The sequence below is a fragment of the Nelumbo lutea genome, chromosome 4 (assembly GCF_056320005.1).
Source record: "Nelumbo lutea isolate HS-2025 chromosome 4, American lotus-T2T, whole genome shotgun sequence".
NCBI classification, from domain to species: domain Eukaryota; kingdom Viridiplantae; phylum Streptophyta; class Magnoliopsida; order Proteales; family Nelumbonaceae; genus Nelumbo; species Nelumbo lutea.
In genome coordinates, this window is record NC_142687.1 from 81,697,852 (window position 1) to 81,712,777 (window position 14,926).

At 37.7% G+C, this 14,926-nt stretch overlaps 1 long non-coding RNA gene across 1 annotated transcript; it reads left to right on the forward strand.

The window, feature by feature from the left end:
- Nucleotides 1-10,020: 10,020 nt before the first annotated feature.
- LOC148861317 (uncharacterized) lies at nt 10,021-13,732 on the forward strand. The gene is made up of 3 exons (XR_016095116.1): nt 10,021-11,094; nt 11,320-11,364; nt 13,301-13,732. It is a non-coding gene; the product is annotated as an uncharacterized LOC148861317 (long non-coding RNA).
- The last annotated feature ends 1,194 nt before the right edge of the window (nt 13,733-14,926 follow it).

Sequence of the window (14,926 nt, forward strand, 5' to 3'; positions counted from 1 at the left end):
GCATCTGCAAGGGTGTATCAATACTTTAAATAACACGTTTTTATGTTTTTTAGTTTTTTTTTTCAAAATTTAGTTTTTGGGCCTATTTTAACCATATTAAAAATTAAAAAGAAGGGGGGGATCCCGAATCACCTGTAAATAAGCGAATCGAGGCATATTGTATCAAAATTTTGAAACTTGATTTTGAGCATGGCAAAACTCTTGTTATCTATTGGTAGCTTGATTTACTGTTTTTAAATGGGAATTAGCATTGGCTCCGCAATAACGCAGAGATAAGCTAGGACATTAAGCTTGAGAAGGTATCATTTACTTTGTTACCTTCAACGTTGTGAGGACATGTGCCTAACTACCGTTAGAATATCTCAATGTCTCTATACCCTTAGCTTCCTAGACCATTGATCTCCAAACCCTTTACGGTGCACACAAATGAGATTCAAATATGTGGGCCTGATGGGTAATTTTGACATTTCCAAAATTAACTAACAAAATGTTAATGATAAGGACCTACAAGACATTACATAAACACATTATTAAACTTCGTATATTACATAAACACATTTTGAAGTTTGGCGATTGAATTGAATCAACCCCTTAATTTTAAGGTACTGATTAGGAATTTTTCCTTTTTAAAATGTAATGTAGTAGTGCTTCGTGGAGGTTCAGTTTTGTAAATTGGGCAATAATTGATGAGATATTTTGTAGTTTAACTGAGTTGCCGTGCAGATGGAGCATTGCCTCCATTTTTTAAGGAGCGGAAAAATAGAAAGTCTATTACTCTAAGACCACCATTGATTGGCACCTCTTCTCTTTACCAATTAACGATGGACAACTGTTAAGGGAGATAGTTGTTAGCATTTTATTGTAAAATGTTTCGCAAGGCGATGTCATAGCACTTGTAACTGTAGGAGTTTAGAGCTTGGATTAGGTTCATTGGCTCGTGTGTTGCGTTATTGGTAGAGGTGGATTCTGCAGTTTAGCCTTTTCTGTTTAACGACGCGGACGTGAAAATTGAGTAAAATCCAGTCTATAACTCACGAATATTTATATGCAAAACCATGCTAACAATTTTTTTTTTCTTTTTGTTTATAGGGTATGATGACATCTCAAAGGAGATACCTGACCCTGATGCCAAAAAGGTGGTTGATTCATAAACTTTTAACTTGATAATTTTATGGTGTTCCCTATACATGAAACTAGTTACCGAGTCACATGTTTTGTAACTATACAACCTAAAGACTGGGATGATGAAGAAGATGGTGAATGGACAATCCCAACCACCCAAACCCAGAATACAAGGGACCATGGAAACCAAAGGTTAAAGGGATTGTAATGTAAATTTAACAGTTGTCGTGGGTATTTTGTTTACATGCCTACATTATCATTTACATTTAAATTTAACAATTGAATTTTCTTGTTGTGTCTTCTTCTTCCCTTCTTAGTAGTAGGAATCCGTGTTTGTGTTTTGTGTGGTGCCTAAATGGAATTTTGTTGCTTTCTGCCCTTTCTAATCTTAGTTTCACATGATCCATGAGTAACATTTTTCTGAACTTCTTTGTAGGAAGCAAAGAGTGACCTAGTCGATTCTGATATAAACATACATCTAACAATCTAGAGAAATGTCATTCGCATTTCATCATTTGTCATTATTTTCTTATTTTTTAGCATTCCACATAGAATGAGAACGACAACGAGGAAGAAGACGATATAGATGATTCTGAAGGCGAAGACGTTGAAATCAAGGGCGAAGCTGACAAGGATAGTAAGGATGTACATGTATGTGTCCTTTTGAGTTTTATTATTCAGAGCTTTATACTATCATTTGTTTGCACACTCATTCTTCTTCTACTTACGGGTGGTTTTCTCGTTTATGTTAACAAGATGAATTGTAACTGAGACACTCCGGAAGCATTTGGTTTTAGAGATGAGTAGATGACTTTGGGTATTTAGGTGTCCAATTTTTCTCCATTCTAGAGATGACTTTATCTTTGGCTGTAGGAGTCTTCAGTAGAAAAGTACTGTTAAAAGCCAAGCACAATGTGTGCCAGGTTACAACCATTAATTATCATCAATACTTAAAAAAGGAAAGAATTTTTTAATCTATTTCTTCTTGCACGCTATAGTAGTATTGAGAAACCTGATATTATTAAATTACCCATATAACCTTTCATATTTGATTGCTAATGGGTACTTAAAAAACATAGTGGTTTGTTCCCATTTAAAAAGGTGAAAACAAAGTTTCTTATTGTATAGAGCCAAAACTCTGAAACCAAGACGTTGTTAGACATTCATTCATTGCTGTTCAAAGTTCAAACTTCATAATTTCAAATAGGGAAAATTCCTGATAGGTACACTATACTTTAGGTTGAGTGTCAATTTAGTACCCAAACTTTAGAATGCGGCAATCTAATACCCAAACTTTCATTTTGCAATAATCTAGTACCCGATGTTAACTAGTTCTTAAATGGCATGCACAAAGGCGAAAATGCCCTTCAAGTGTCATCTAATTTTCTTTATCAACCATCCAATAAAACCAAACCGACAGTGCCACCTATTCCTTGTCTTTCCTCTTCTCTTCCCTCCTACTCTTCCTTCATACTCCTTGTATCTTCGCTCGCAAGGTCTGGGCTTTCGACAATTCAGTTTAAAATTTTCAAAGTATGAACTGCTATGGCGTGAGATTTTATTTTTCAAAATATATAACTTATTAATTTTTCATGTTATTTGATTATTTCTTCTCCGTTTCAATGTGAATTTCGTATTATTTCATCTAGGGTTTCACGTTGTAATTGTTATTGCTTCATTAGATCTTAGTGATATGCATCATTGTTCTGATAGATGTGCCCTTTCATAGTTCTTTTTCTTGTTTTGCTGCGGTGTTATTAATTTTGAACATTTTCAGATCTTAACTTTCGTTAGGTCATGATTTTTTTAGTGTCGAGAAAGCTCATATTGGCTTTGGGAGAACCTTGATATATGCATTTTGATTCTAGTTACACAAATTTTATTTTCCTTTTCTTTTCTTTGGAGTTCATTTCGAGACATCAGAAACCTATGATGGTCTTCTAGTTCTGGTGCCGCATTGACACCTTTGTATTTTGTTCTGTATATTTTCCAAAAAAAAGGATCTTTTCCTCCCATGATCTTTATTTTATCCATTAACTAATTTTATCTAGTGTATAAACACTCTTCTATTAGAGTTTGTAATATCGAAAAATTATGTATCTTGGGGCACCGTAATGAATTTTATGAACGATTGCAATGGGGTAATTTATTTTGCACTTTTTTGTGTTGTGCTCTCATACCCAAACCAGCTTGAGGCTGCTACTGCAGAGGTGGCCACACAAATGAAGATACGCTCAGAGGGCGACCACCATATCTGCCATTACCAAATCCGGTGCTTGGAGGTTTTCTAGAGAACCCAGTGGAAAATGTTTGTTGTCCGATGCTTAGAGATTTGTTAGAGGTGCTTGGAGGTTTGTTAGAACTTGAAGCTACTGTTTGTCTCTCTTTCATTTTCTTGAGAAAGAAGATAATGAACAGTGCCCAAGGGTAATTTTAACATTTTTAAAAGTCTTAAATAGCACATGAAGTCATGTGATATACATAATTGACAGTCCATTAACGATAGGTACTAGATTGTCACAAAATCAAAGTTCGATCACTAGATTGTCACGTTTTAAAGTTCGGGTACTAAATTGACACTTGGCCTAAAGTACAGGTACCTATCGAGAATTTTCCCTTTCAAATAATTGTCCATATTAAGAAAAATCTATGCACTACTGGTACCTTTTTTATTTTACTCAAAAGTTTTGTTCTATGTTGTGGTGTTGGAGATGTCAGAGATAATAAGAACGCCGTATGTAGATCATGTAATGCTGGCTACTGCATCAAATCTGAAGTGAATTTAAACACTTTGTTGTTGGTAAATTACTACATTGGCAAATGTGTGGATTGGTAGCATGGTATGTTGTTGCCAATTGAACGGTTTATTTTCCTAGGTTGACCTTGGTCCTGCTTGACACTTGAACTACGATTAATTAATTTCGGCCTTTTGTGATATTTAGATGTAACTTTTGGCTTAAGAACAGGTCAGGGCAAGGCCTAAAAGATGGAAAATTATGTGTGCCCAATCCATTTTTCTCAAGTTACTTGTTGACATACAATACATTTATATTTTTTTGAACAATTTTTTTTGGGACTTCTAAGAAACTTACGACTTTCAGGGTTCATTACTGTTGGAATCAAAATAGGAATGGTTTATTCCTACAGTCTGTTTGGTTCAGACAGAAATCAGAATGGGAAATAATATAAATCAAAATGGAATTTTATTCCCAAGGACTGAATAGCTAGCTGTTCTCTCAAATGGGGGAATGCCATTCCAAAATAGAATGGGATTCTGATTCCGCCCAACCCAACCAAATAGTTAGAATTGAAATATCTCATTCCGGTTCTAATTCTAGATCCCTATTCCTGCAAACCAAATGGGCCATCAATGAAGAGGCGGAAGAAAACAGAAACATGATATCAACTTGATTTTTGTTTCTCCTGTATACAAAGGAAAAATGAGAAAGGAGCATGCCAAACATAATTGTCACTCATTGGAGCTTGGATGATTACATGAAGACCAAGTTTTCATAGAACATACATCCTTTGAATGAGTGTTTTTGCTCTTAGTGAGTCGAAGTCTGTTGTAGGCACCCTCGGAGTTTGCATTAAAACTTTTCTTCAATTGAGTTTTAATGTTGGTGTTTTGGTTTTTTGAGGAAGATGGAAGAAGAGAGACAAGGAGAACAGTGGAAAGAGGAGAAGAAACTACGGAGAAAAATACTGAAGACTCTTATTTCCTATTGTATGTGTTAGTCCTAGCTGATAAATCGGTGAATGTAGTTGGGATGATGGATCAAATAAGGACGATGTGGTGATGTGGTGGTGGTTAAAAGGCACCTCTGAAGTGGAGAGAGTGGCAGATAACATATTGGCCATCTCCTTCTGAAGGGCAAAAGATTAGCTGAATGTAATTAAGGAAGAACGGTGGGTGCAAAGATTACCCCTTTGGAAATACCTAGTGAGTTCCTTTCCAACTATCTGAATGTTTGGGTTAGGATACTAAACATCCCTTTGGATTATAGAACAAAGGAGATGGGTGAAATTCTTGCCATAGAAGTTGGGATGATTTTTTCAATGAGACCCGAGGAAGAAAGGAGGAAAAACAAGAAGGCTGAATGGGCCCATGCTCAAGGATACGAGTTTGTGTTGACATCAGAAATCCTCTGGCTAAGGGGGCCTATGGCTTCCCGGAGGAAGGCAAGAAAGTTGGGTTCCCCTTCCAGTATGAGAACCTCCCATTTTTTTACAACAGATGTTGTCACCTCGGTCAGGTAGAAAGATCATGTAAAGTAAGCAAATAGATTGGAGGATTAGAATTGGAGCAAACTGACAATGTGACATAAGTTCACTGATTTGAATGAAAAAGTGAAGTTGTATATTTTTTATTTCTAATATAAATACATATTAGGTCAGTGGTGTGACCACTTGCCAATTTGCTTGCCATGTGGGCAAGATTAGTTACAACGGATTACCTTTTCCTAACACCCCTTAACAAGTCAGCAGGTTGTGAAGTAGTGGAGATGTGGCAAAGAGTAATGGTCTTGTGGAGGACATGTTCTCGAACGAAGTGATAGTCGATGTCAATATGTTTGGTCCATTCATGGAATACGAGATTGGTGGCAATGTGGATGGCTGCTTGACTGTCATAGAATAGCTGGACTGGTTGTGGATGTTGAATTCCAAGATCTCAAAGGATACGCATCAACCAAACGACTTCGCTTGTGGCAAGGGCCATAGCACGATACTTGGCCTCTGCAGAAGATCTCGCTACTATGACTTGCTTCTTTGTTTTCAATGAGATAAGTGAATGCCCTAACATGGTGACGTAACTTGTGGTTGAGCGTCTAGTGATGGGTAAGATGCCTAGTCCGAGTCACAAAAGGCTTGAAATGAGAGATCATTTGAGGCAGGAAAGAAAATTCCTTGATGTGGTGCATTCTTGATGTAACAGATGACGCGCTTGGCGGCTTGCATATGCTCTTCCCTGGGAGCACTAAGGTGTTGAGTGAGAACATGAATAGGGTAGCTTAATTTGGGTCGAGTGATGGTTAGGTAGACTAATCGGCCCACCAATCTTCTGTATTGAGTTGGATTTTCAAGTAATGGACTAGATTCATCATTGAATCGTCATTGTTGTTCCATGGGATGTGAGACTGGTTTACAGTTGAGCATACCCGTTTCAGTCATTATGTCAATAGCATATTTGTTTTGGCAAACAGAAATGCCTGAGGAATTCCTTGTGATTTCCATGCCTAGGAAGTAGTGGAGAAATCCAAGATCTTTGATGCGGAAGCATCCATGCAAGTATGATTTGATAACTTGAATCCGAGAGGTGTCATTGCCAGTGATGAATCAATCATCAATAAATACGAGTATGGGTACAAAGGAACCCTTTTGATTGGATGTAAAAAGGGAATTGTCTGAAGTGGACTGTATAAAGCCGATTCCTTTGAGGGCGAAGGCAAATTTCTCGAACCTGCAACGATAAGCTTGTTTCAACCCATATAATGACTTATGAAGTTTGCAAACTTTGTCTTTACCATGTTTGTGAAACCTTAGTGGTATACTTGTGTAAAGTTCTTCAAATAAGTCACCATGTAAGAAGGCATTGTTGACATAAAGTTGATGCAATTCCCACTCTTTGACAGGCAAAAAGGCATTTAAGAGTAACCAGTTTCGCCATGGGTGCATATGTAACATGGTAGCCGTAACCTTTAATTTGAGTATATCCTTTGGCAACTAGGCACGCCTTGTGGCGCTCAATGGTACCATCAACTTTATATTTGAACTTGTAAACCCATTTGGAGCTAATTGGGTGTTTACCTGGAGGAAGGTCAACAATAGAGCATCAATTTTATGTTTGATTATGTTCTAGAGCATCAATCTCTTCTTGCATGGCCTGACACCAATTTGGGCAAGCCTGAGTGTATGATGTGGGTTCTATGGTAGAAGAAAGTTGTGTGCTCTTAGACTGATGTGTTGGACCATGACATATGTAATCTTGAAGATAGCATGGTGACCTTCGAGTTCAAGTTGGCCTATTCTGAGTTGGAAAACTAGATTCATTTGACTCTTAAGCAACAATGGTATAAGAGTCATCATTGGTAGAGTTGATATCAGGTCCATTTGTGGTTGTTTCAACCATAACTGTGGGTTGAACTTCAAATTATTGATTTTGTGTGTCATCAATGCCATCATCATTTTGTGGGAGGGGTATGACAAAGTCAATAGAATCATCCGTTTGGTTTCACCTTGGTAGTTTAGAAGATGCAAACGGGAATGTAGTCTCATAGAAGGTGACATCTCGGGAGGTAAGTACCTGTCCTGTGGAGAAATTGTATACATGGTAGCCCTTTTGACCATGTGGATAGCCAACAAAGAGACACCTAACTGCTCTTGGTGCAAATTTTTTGCTAGAAAGAGGTTGTTCTTGGGCATAACATAGGCATCCAAAAGTTCGAAAATGATCATATGTTGGTTTTTGCCAAAGAGTAACTCAAAGGGAGTTTTGCCATGCAATGGTGTAGATGGTAGGTAATCAATGATGTATGCGGCTTTTAACACATTCACCCCAAAACGAAATGGGTAGGGGAGCATGGAAACATAGAGTCTGAGCCACCTCTAAAAGATGGCGATGCTTTCTCTCTACAATTCCATTTTGTTGGGGAGAATCAACACAAGAATGGTTTTGAACAATTCCATGTGTAGAAAAAAATTGGAGAAGTGGACTAAAGAAAAATTCTTTACCATTGCCCGATTTGACCTTCTTGATCTTGTAATCGAATTGTGTAGACACCTTGTTGTAAAATATACAAGTATTTGTTATGTCTCATATTTGTTTTTCAAGAGAAATACCCAAGTATAATGACTGAAATCATGAATGATGGTGAGAAAGAACCTGGCACCAGACAAGGATGGTGTGTTGTATGCTCCCCATATGTCACAGTGCATGAGATCGAATGGTGTTGATGCTCGGGAGGAGCTTATTGGAAACGGAACATGTACGTGCTTGGCTTGTTCACAAGCATCGCAAGCATCTTTTATTGCAAGTGAGTGTTTGTCAAGAACAAGACTCAGTTGTTGAACTGAAGCATGCCCGATGCAGTTGTGCCATGTTTGATAATCTCCACTAGTACAAGAAGAAAAAGGCAGTAAGTAGTAGGAAAGTTGTGATAAGGTATCTGCAAGCAGTAGATGTCGTTCTGTAGTTCCCCTTTACTCATCACATTGTGGGAGACTACGTCCTATATCACACAACATTTAGAAGAGAATGATACTGCGCAATGTAATTAAGATGCTAATTTGCTAATAGATAACAAATTGTGTTTGAATTTTGGCACAAAAAGAATATCCATGATGATCAATCCGGGTTGAAGAAGCAGAAAACCTTTGTGATTAGCATTCAAGATTGATCCATCGGGTAAATGTATTAAATGTTGCATACTCAATGGTTCAGGATTTAACAACATATCCTTATTGGAGGTCATGTCATTGGACGCTCCACTGTCCAAGATCCACGTGTTCGAACAGTTGAGGGAGGAATTCTTACTAGCCATATTAACCAGGGCCAAATGTGCCTTGGCAGAGTTGTCGATGAGAATTCTTAAAAGTTAAGCATACTATTCCTGAAGGAGATCTGCTATTAAAGTTGACTCTATGCATGTGTGAGGGTCAGATTGCACATTGTTGTAGACTGGTTCTTGGACGTTTTGCCTTTGTTCCATCCTTTTGGGTAACCAATTAACTCATAGCAACGTTCTTTGGTATGACCTTGTTTCTTGCAATGGTCACATTTATACTTTGACTTGGATTTGCTCCGAGTATTCGGTCATTACAATGAAGTGTGGAAGGCAGCAACATTGGAAATCATGGATCCCTTCTGTGAGAGTAGCGCTTGGTGTTTTTCTTCCTGGGTTACCAAGGCACATGCACGGTTTATATTTGGCAAAGGATCAAAAGCAAGAATACAAAACCGGACATTGTTAAAATTGTCATAGAGACCCATCAAGAATTGATTCAACTTGTCTCTTTCGCGATTTGCAATTATTTCTTTAACAACGCCATATGTACAATCGAGAATTGGTGCTAGAGTTGCAAACTCATCTTAGATTCAGCTTCATAGAGTAAGATGCCACTAAACCCTCTCCTTGGTGGAGAAATGAAAGATTCATTTTCAACTAATAGATTCGCGGAGCATTGCTCTGAGTGAATCTTTCTTGAAGGTCAGACTAGATCTCTCTTGCGAGTTTAGTGTAAGCCACACTCTGGTGTAATTTGCAAGCAAGAGAGTTAAAGCTCCAAGAAATGACAATGTAATTGCATTTTGACCATGATCAATCTTTAATTGAGCTAGGTGCAGGTCTTTGGAGTGATCCATCTACGAAACCGTATTTGTTCTTTGCCTTCAAGGCATTTCTCATGGCTCATTGCCATGTCAAGTAGTTATTCCCTGTTAAGGGACAGGACACTAGAATTGCCCCAGGGTTGTCTCAGGGATGCAAATAGTAATATGAACTTGGATCTTGATGACCAGCCATGATCAAGATTCAAGCAAGAATATGAAATAGAGAGGTGAATACCAGATTCGCGTTGAGTTCTTGGAGAAAAAAGCGACGTGTGATGAGGGATCAATTAACGCGGAAGTGCGATGAGGTGAGCGTCGTGCGCTTGGCGTGGAAGTGCCATGAGGTGTGGATTGCACACTATAATACCATGACAAAGTGATGGAAGTTCACCGATTTGAACAAAGAAAAAGTGAAGTTGTACATTTCTGAGTTCTAATATATATATACATTAGGTCGGTGGTGTGACCACTTGCCAATTTGCTTGCCACGTGGGCAAGATTAATTACAACGGATTGCTTTTTCCTAACACAAATGGTTACAACTATGAGAAAACAATCCTTAGAAAACTCAGACGAACCCGCCCCCTATGGCCCTTGGTTGAGAATAGTGGATGGTGCAGAGGACGATTGCTTCTTGAATGCCAGAAGAGCGAGAAGGTCTTGGCGAGCAACATAATGAATCAGATGGTGAAGCTGAAAAGAAAAATCCGCATCCCCCTTCGGAGGCTGTGAAGGTGGTAAAAGTGAACAATGAAGAAATCCCCCAACCCCAGGAGAATCTCCCTGTTTTAAAGGAAGTTGTTCCAAGGGCAGAACAGTAATGTATTGGAGGCTCAGATTGCTCACCGGAGAAGAGACCACCCCAAACAATGTGAAAGTGATCTTGTCATTGGTGAACTTTCTCCATCACAAATCTTTGGTTTCAGTGGATCCCTAGACCTTAGAACGTATTAGATTGATACAAGAAAGTCATACCTTTCTGGTGTATAATGTCAAAGGAGGGTTGCATAAGGACCATAAGTTTTCCCTCTTCAGCAAAATTACAAATATTCTTTTGAAAGGCTTACTAGATTAGGGAAGTGAGGTTTGACAACCTCTAAATCCTTTCCTTTTTGAACAAGGGGCAAGGTCTCTGCAGCTAGAGGGAGGGAAGACAAAGTGCCTACTACCTAGTCAGTTCCTGTAGTTGGAGGGCATGAGAAGGAAGTAGGAAGTCTTTATGGTGCGTTTGGTTTATGAGAAACGACTGGGAAAGGAAGCATATCTGAAGAATATCTTTTTTTTTCCATGTGTTTGTTTCAAATGAAAACCTGGAAAAGAACAGAAAACATCAGGGACGTGGGTTTCCAAAAATCGGTAAGCGGGGTTACCCTAATTTGGTGAGACCCCACTAGGAAAGGAAAAAAGGCAAGAAAATTTTGTCAAGAGCCGTGCGTCCCTTCTTCTCGTCCAACGATCACATCTCTAGTGTCATCTTTGGCGTTCCCATCGGATGGTAAGTGTAGTTCCCACACCATCTCTTCGTTCCCGTTCTTTTTTATACCATTTTCTCCCGTTCCATTTGATGGGTGGCCATTGAAATTTCACCACCGGATCCTTCTGTCCTTGGTCAAGACACCTCAGCACCGATGTTCTCGGTGAAGGTAAGCTTAGGTCTTGCATTATTGAACCAGGTCTAGCTTCTAATTGGATAGTATTTGAGTTTATTAGCACAATCTCCAATTCTGGATTCTAGAATATGGTTGTTCTAGATCTGGACTTTGTTCTTCGACACGATAATATATCTTTTGATTCAAACTTTTTTTTTTTTGTTTCGATTGAACTTGGATTTGAGATTTTGTGTTGTTTTTGTTATTTTTTTGCTTTAGGTAATCACAAACAACAAAGCATTTGATTTCAACTTTAGGTAACAGGTGATCTCAGATCTAATATTTTCTTTCATTGCCCTATATTTTTTAAGTTTTTATTCTTTTACATTTCACTGATTTGGAATAAACTTGCATGAATGTTAACTTAATTAGTTTCTATGTATGTTGATCTCAAAATCTTGCATGAATGCAAAATTCATGCATTCTTGTTCTAATTCTTGTTCCCCAAATATTTCACTACCCTGTTTTTTTAACTTTTTTCTTCTTTATAATGATAATTTCACCGATTTGGAATAAACTTGCATGAATGCTTGCTCTTTGAACTTGGTAACTTACTTAGTTAATATAGTGTTGATCTCGGAATCTTCATGCTGTAATCAAACATGCATGAGTTTATTATGGATTGTATGGATTGACTATTCTTGTTCTAATTTCTTATGGGCATTGATTATTTTCCAGAGGATTTACCACTTATGTTTACCACTTATGGGGATTGATTATGGGTTGACTATTCTTTCTTTTTCTATAGTAATTACAGAGATTATGTTGTGTTGGTGCCGCTAGTTGTTAATAGTGGTGGCTATTAGTTCAAGTCTAATACAAGTTATTTTCAAGCATTCGTCTTGCTTGAATATTGTATGTTTATAAAAGGAATCGTAAGTTCAAGTCTAATTCAAGTTGGGCTTCAAGATCCTGATGTGGCTGGATCTAATTCAATTACAACCCTACCCTTTGGTTAATTAAGTGCACCTAGCATTTCTTTGAAATAAACATATCATCTTTTTGTTTAAGTCAAATCATTTAAAATAAATAAATTATTTTCTACTTCATGCATCCTATATCAATAAATAGTTGTTTATCTTTCTTTCCCTTTATTATATCATCCATTTTTTATATTCTCATAGATGGGTAATGAAATGTTGATTGCATTAATTGGAGCTGCAACTAGTGGAGTTGTAGTTGCATTGACCACTGTTCAAGAGTGGTTAGACTTGTTCCATGAATGAAACAAGTATTCCAACGATACAGGAACCAGTGTTTGATGAGGCTAACAATGTTGGTGATTCCACCCTTCAAGCCAAGCCACCAGAGGGGGGTAGCTTAGCTGAGTGGAAGGGGTTAGGGAAGAGGAAGTCATACATAGCTACAGTTGCTGAGGAGGTCCATGAGATCGCATCGAGCATTAAGACACTAGCATCTGCTGTTGAGAATGGGATTGGGTTGCTGAGGAAGGAGAAGATTTACGATGATGTACTTAATGTGGGGGATCATATAACCCCACCTTTGTCATAAAGGCAATCGACTACTTGTTAGAATCTAAAAACCGGGCAATAGCATTTTATGCATTGGCTCCGGGGTTAAGGAACACCTGGTTGGACATGAAGTTGGGATTAAGTGACTAAACTTAAAACTTGCCATGACTAAACATGTTTTTTGGAAACATTGTTCAACTTAAACTTGACATGATTGAGCCTTTTTTTTTTTTTTTTTGAAACAATACTGAACTGAACCATTGTTTGATGGAGAAATCTTGATGTTTTGAGAGCTGAATCGTTGAAAATTTGTGATGATGGAAAACATGACCAATATTTGCTTATCTTAAAATGCTTGATTTGAATAGGTGTTGAATTGTGTGACTAGCAAGTTAGGATCTCATTTTATGGGATACAATATCTCTCATGCATGGATGAGAGAATGGTTAATTGGATGGGTGACCTTAAACAAGTTTCCTTGATCTATTATGATATGTTAAGTGGACAAGTTGACAGGTGTTCATCTATTAGATATTGAATGAATGATTTGTAGGTTATAACTCGTTCTAAGAATGCATTTCTTGCATGAATGAACAAGTGAATAGGTGTTTAGTTTGCTTACTAGCTTATTAGATCCAAGTGCATTGGAAAGCTTTAAATGGATTTGAACAAGTTTTAATGTTGATGAATGTGTTGAGTGGTTTCTTACACTAAAAGGATTTAAACAGGTTTTAATGGCCAAATATTGTCTTCAAAGGCCATTGCCCTGGAGTGTACTTTAAGTGGGTAGAGTGTAGCCCATAGGGGCACCGATTTAGTGGAGCAAATTATTGCTCATACACCACATATGAAGAAGCTATACACCAATTCCGTATGTATCAAAGTAGAGTTTCCACACCAAATAGTCTACATCAACTTAAATTCGAGGAAGTATGCTCTTCAACACAAGATAATGCTTCAAACAATGAATCAGTAGAAGAAAAAACTAGCCACTAGGCTAAAATGGTTCATTATTAGTTTTCTTGTGATCAGCTTAGTAACTATGATCTTCTTATATTATATGAAATGAGAAACAATATGTAATGCAAGCAAGTACCATACACAATGTGGAACATGATAGTTATCATTTTGTCGAATGTGATTGCGATATCTTATATGCACTTCAGTATTGCCCCGTGGAAATTTTACACATTCATGTAGTTGGCCATGCAATGTCATTGAATAAGGTGAGAAAGGATGACAAACTTGGTTTAATATGTTTCCTATTAAATTTTCTTAGAAAGCAAACACGGGAAAATGAATTTTGATCGGGAAACAAACATTGGATGCAACAATGGGAAAAATATATTCCTTTATCATCCCATCCTATCATTTCTCAACAACCAAATAGACCATGATGACCCGAATATGGAACCCATGCTTATAGTTCTTATCGAGTTAGATGTAACCACTTTCAAAAGGGAGATCGACAAGCCCTCCTAAGAGCTCAAAAAATAGGTTTTTTTGAAATAGACGGTGGAAGTTGAATCCAATACAGCAAGTAAAAAAGGCAGGCTTGTTCAAGATGACGTCAATGCAGAAGCTCTGCTATTGTTCGATGGTCCTATTGATCCTCCATCAAACTCTTAGAAGGGTGTTCTATCGAACTCGTCCCAAAATGAAAAGGTACAATGCCCCTCTCTACTTCCAGAGAAATATAATTTTAAATTATTGCTTAGGAAATCTTTACACTCTGCTAGTATCTCTAAGAAGCTTGGTCTCTCTGGCCTTTGAATTTCTGCTCTTGAAAGACTTAGTGATTTAGACCAATGAACTAAGCCACTGTCTACAGGAACAAGAGCTCCGTTTTTCAAGGGAAAGTGGAGCTCTCGTTTTGCTTTATAAATTATGACGAGCAACCAGCTATTGATTCTTAGGGGATCAAATTTAAAAAGTAGCGGATTAAGGCGGGTTAGAGATTGCTGTTCTCTAAAAGGAAGAGGGGGAAATTCAAACAAAAAGTGAAAATAAATAACAATAACTTGAAAATCATGATTAGCTATTGTAATTTTGTCTGTCATGACTATGGTTAAGACAATGGGAATTGGATTTAAAAGTAATGTTTTTTCTTCTATAAATTTGACACAAAAACCTGAATTTGTGGTTACGAAGTCATCTATCTTTACCTTTTGCACAGATAACCTTTTAAAGAAAAGTAGTCCATTAAGTCATGATGCGGCGACTGGTGGAAGTTGCACCATCTTCCTCCGCACCTTTCTTTTTTCGAGTCGACTCCCGATGGTGGTGGCAGCAAGTTGATAACCCTGTATTTGACCAACTTATTCATGGTCATAATCACCTCCTCCTTGGTGCAG